This window comes from Kryptolebias marmoratus, linkage group LG2 (assembly GCF_001649575.2).
Source record: "Kryptolebias marmoratus isolate JLee-2015 linkage group LG2, ASM164957v2, whole genome shotgun sequence".
Classification (NCBI taxonomy): Eukaryota; Metazoa; Chordata; class Actinopteri; order Cyprinodontiformes; family Rivulidae; genus Kryptolebias; species Kryptolebias marmoratus.
In genome coordinates, this window is record NC_051431.1 from 2,350,587 (window position 1) to 2,355,440 (window position 4,854).

The following is a 4,854-nucleotide window of genomic DNA, read 5'->3' on the forward strand; positions in this document are numbered from 1 at the left end:
AAAACAGTTTTTAGTACATTTTAATCTGGAAACAGAAGAGATAAACATTTTAACCAATCATCGCTCTATCATTTCTGTTGTGCAGGACCGGGAGCCGGTGACTCCAGTGCGCGGCCTCCTCCACGGAGAAGCCACAACAGTTTGGCGCAACGTGAACCATCCCATTCTTTCAAACAGACTCCAGGACCTATCGTGGATGGTAGCTCATGGGATTCTCCCAGTCAGGTCTGTCATGCACTCCCGGGGCATGTCACCAACATCCACCTGCCCCCGACCTGGTTGTGGCGCGCCTGAGTCGGTGAGGCACCTGCTCTGGGAGTGCAGTGCAACATGCGTTTTCTGTGGTTCAAGGAAGAGTGTTGAGGGTTGATTTTATTTCGGGAAAAAACAAGTTTAGGGTTATAATGATATATGGGCCGCAATCTGTGACACACTAATAATCTCCTAAGATGCACAGGTTTTCACCATCTGTCATTAAATTGCTTCAGTTTGGTTCAATATGGGGAAGACTGCAGACCTAACAACTGGCCAGAAGACCATCGTTGATACCCTCCATAAGATAGAAAAGCCAGAAAAGTTCATAGCTAAGGAGGCTGGCTGTTCACACAGTGCAGTGTCCAAACATATCAATGGAAAGTCTAGAGGAAAGGCAAAATGTGGCAAGAGAAAACTGACATACCGTTTTTAAAGTACCTTATTTTGATTTTAATTTCTTTCCTTTTTTCTGCAAAAACTGAGTTTAGGCTTATTTCATCACAGTTTTCTAATTTTTTGAAATCCTGTTTTCATGGGTTTTATGAGCTGGAAGCCCAAATTATGTAAAAATAAACAAACAAATGCTTGAAATTGTTTAAACTGTGGGCCCTGAATCTATAACCTATGAAACTTTTTGAATGAAATTATGAAAATTAAACAACGTTTTCATGATATTCTAATTTTTTGGAAAGGGTCTGAATATGGAACTGTTGGCAGTCCAGTTTTGGATGGGAAGGAGACAAATTCCGGTTCTGCTGCACCATGATTCAAGTGGTCCGGCAGGCCTGAAGCACCCGCCTTCCTTTTTTAATGTGGACCACTTGTACCTGAACTGTCCAGATGATAAGAAAACCTCAAGGGTCGCTGTCCTGCATGTTTTAGATGTGTTCTTGCTTTAAAACACCTGGTTTAAATGGATGACTTGTCGCCATGCTCCTGGAGAACCTGATGATTTGGTGAGGAGCTAATCAAACATTTTGAATCAGGTGTGTTGGAGCAGAAAAACCTCCAGGACAGCGGCCCTCGAGGCCTGGAGTTTGACACCCCTGTCCTGGAGGGCCATCCTGCAGGTTTTCCTTGTTCCTCTGCTCCAACACACCTGGTTTGAATCAATGGGTGATTAACAGGCTTCTGCAGAACATGAGGAGGTAATTTAACCACTGAATCAGGTGTGTTGGAGCAGAGAAACAAGGAAAACATGCAGGATAGTGGCCCTCGAGGACCAGGATTGGAGACCCTTGGTCTATGTGCTCTGGGACACTGCAGTGGTGGCAAGTGGTGAAAGAGCGCGTGAGGGATCCATTGAGCTCATTGTCAGACTGTTCCAGCTCGGAGTACAGGACATATATTGATTACAGCAGAACCAGCAGGAGAGCCTTTGATGTTACCTTCAGGTGCAAGGAGATCTTCAAGAAAGTGCAAAGGATTGTCAACCGTCTGCCGGGGTGGCCGCTGTCCTTTTACAAAGTCGTGAACCTGGACAAGATGAGTTTCAGTGTGATCAACGCCCACGTTTAATCCATTCATGACGAATCCAGTGCTGGTTCAGTTCTCGGAGAGGTGGTGTCAGCGGCCCAGTATGTAAAGGACCTAATGGGTTTTTTAAAAAACAAGGAAGAAATTTCAGTTATTGCTATACCACGAGCCAAGGTGGCCTGAAACATCTGCTAGCTTTTTTTTGCTTCTTGAACACAGAGTACCTTTACTGTTCTCACCTGAAGTTTTCTGAAGTCCGCTGCGCTCTTTGTGGGTTGAGAGAACCACAGCACTGCAGAGTATCCAACATCCAAGGCACGAGCACAGCAACAACAATCACTTGTTCCTGAATTGCCCAGAACGTAGGAGATCCTTTGGAAGTATCAGCAGAAGTGCAGGTTCCTGATCCCTCAATCTGGATGGAGAGTTGACAGGTCCTTGTAGTGTTGCAAAGCCAGTAGGGTTAAAAAAAAAACGATCACAAACCACCTAAGAGGCACAAAAGGGCTCTCAGGTTTTTGACACTGGTCCCTGTGTCGCGGTGGGAAAAAGCGGAGAGAAGAAGGGGCGTGGTTAAGTGTCAAGGAAAGAGACGTCAAAGATCTGCTGTTCCAGTTGTTGGGTACGGTCTGATAGATGGGGGAGAGGTGGTCAGCCCACGTATGGAGCGTCCAACATGGAGGAATACTCGAGGGGTGGAAAAGAGGCTCCCCCTCTTGCTGCAAATAGTAAAAACAGCAAACTTGCTCCACAAAACAGAGGTGCTCCAGAACACTAGGGGGAGTCGAACAAATATTATAGAATAACAGCACAATTACTGCTGCTGTTCTAAAATATTGTAAAAGACTGCGTATTTGAAAATAAATGAAGTATAACATGTTTTCTTTCTTCCTCCAACTTTGTTTTGAAAAATTCTGAGTTCCATCTTGACTTCCTCTTTTTACTGAGGGTCTGATCCGATATGATTTGCTCCTTTGTTCGACTCCCCCTAGTGGTCTGGAGCACTTCTGTTTTGTGGAGCAAGTTTGCTGTTGTTTTAAATATTTGTAGCATTTTTTTTTTTTTTTTTTGTTTGCAGCATTTTTCTGTTGCATTGGTGTTTGCATGTTTTGGAGTCTGCAGCTCGTTTCACCGTTTGCACCTGCAGGCCACCGTAGAAGTACTTCGAGAAACGCCGCGTTCATTTTTTCCTCCAAGGTTACGTTTTCGGGACGGTTTGTGCACAAGATTACTCAAAGAGTTATGTAATTTTCAGGAAGCACCAAACATGGTGCAAGGAACAAGGGATTAGGTTTTGCTGGTAATCTGCTCAAAAGTCAAGGTCAAAGGTCAAGGTCACAGTTGACCTAGTGCTCTAACTCTACAACAGTGTGACGTATGGATGTCAAACTGCACAGCTGGACACCTGATGGGTCAAGGATGATGCCCATTGATTTCAAGGTCACGGGGTCTAAGGTTCTAAGGCCAAGGAGGTTCTGCTTTCGGCCATGTTTGTTAGCAGGATTACATAAAAACTAATAATGAACAGGTTTGGATGAAATGTTCAGGAAAAAACAAAACAAACATTTTGATTGTGATCCACATCATGATCCGGATTACACCTTTTTTTTTTTTAAATTGACTCTCTGACCTTGGAGGTTTTCTCTCTCTGAGTGCTTCCTGTATCATTAAAAACAACAACTGATGGTCTTATTTTTACAAAGTGCCAAGGATTTGTTCCAACCCTTATTGTTCGAGTTGAACGTTTTTTCTCATCCATCGCCAACGCGCACACACACACACACACACACACACACACACACACACACACACACACACACACACACACACACACGGGACAGACTGAAAATACAACGTCCTTTAGGTCATAAAAATGTCCTTTTTTTCTGGTCACAGTGTACAATCAGGCTGTACATCTGGCTTCTGCAGGTGACTCGTTTGTGTCAGCCTTTTCATTTCTCTGTTTGTCTCCAGTCCTTGGAGCCCTGCAGGATTTTCAGGCTGAAGGGTGAAATCTGTGTTTACATGAAGATGGAGAACAGCTCTGCATCCCATCTTCTGCTGCGGGACGTTTCTCTCAAACTATTGGACCCAATCGTTGGATGTTGCGCACTTTCAGCTCCTCCTCGTCGCAAACAGCGTCAAGTTAGAAACAGACGCACAGGGCCATGCCGGAAACAGGCCAACTCTGTCCTTCAAAATAAGGCTGTCCTTCCATCCTTCCGTCAGTCAAAAACCTTAAAAGAAAACGTTATCTAACATATAAATATATACATCACAAACATGTCAGTGATGTAAACGAGTTGTCATTATTTGTGCTTGAATGTGTTGTATTATTTCTCATTATCGCCCCAAAGTCGGTGCAATAATGTTTTTTTTTTGTCTGTTTGTCTGCACTGTTAGCAAAATATCTTTTCAATCGCTGAACAGATTTTATTGAAACTTTCAGAAAGTAATCACTGGATGTACATCTATAGCAGATTAACTTTTAGAGTCAACCCAGTTCAAGATGGCCACTGCAGTGATGTGATTTTAACAAAACCATAAACTGCAGTAACTCTAATTGTATACTGACCTAAGATTTGGGGTGGTGGTAGCTGAGAGTCATTCTCAACACATATTCTAAGTGCTAACATGTTGTTCATAACGTTATTTTATGAGGTTTGACCAAAAAGGCTATATACTATGTATTTCTCAGCATAATATGATCTTATTTTAAAGCTCTGGGATTAAAGGTGTGTTATATGCATTCTTTCAAGGGTTTTCATATAACTTTATAAAAATATGTGTTATAATTGTGTTTTTTTTATGATTGCTTGTGATTTTCAAATAAACTGAGATGAATTAAACAGTATTATGAAGTTAAATTTTGTTTTAGTGTCAGACCCTGGTTGCGGTTTGCTTTTATTTTGAAACGCCTTCCCGGAAGCTGCGCGTTTTACCTTTGCGCAGCTCGACAGCGGTCCCGCGCAGCGCAGGGAAGCGTCGCCGAGTTCAGTTTGCCCGGAGCGCACCGAGGACTCGCAGGGGTCAGGGAGCTGCCGCAGCCCGCCGACCGGACCCGAACTGCTGCCCGGCTCGGTTCGACACCAGGAGGACCGGGAGGAGCGGAGGTGTGGGGTG

General features: G+C 43.8%; 1 long non-coding RNA gene across 1 annotated transcript in view; it reads right to left on the reverse strand.

The window, feature by feature from the left end:
- The window catches only part of LOC112450000, a 12,257-nt gene extending 10,063 nt beyond the window's left edge, over window positions 1–2,194 (reverse strand). The window contains exons 1-2 of the long non-coding RNA XR_003038554.2: window positions 1,971–2,194; window positions 1,644–1,845 (exon numbers count right to left, since the gene is read on the reverse strand). This is a non-coding gene — a long non-coding RNA (uncharacterized LOC112450000). The remainder of the gene's footprint in view (window positions 1–1,643; window positions 1,846–1,970) is intronic.
- Window positions 2,195–4,854: the final 2,660 nt, after the last annotated feature.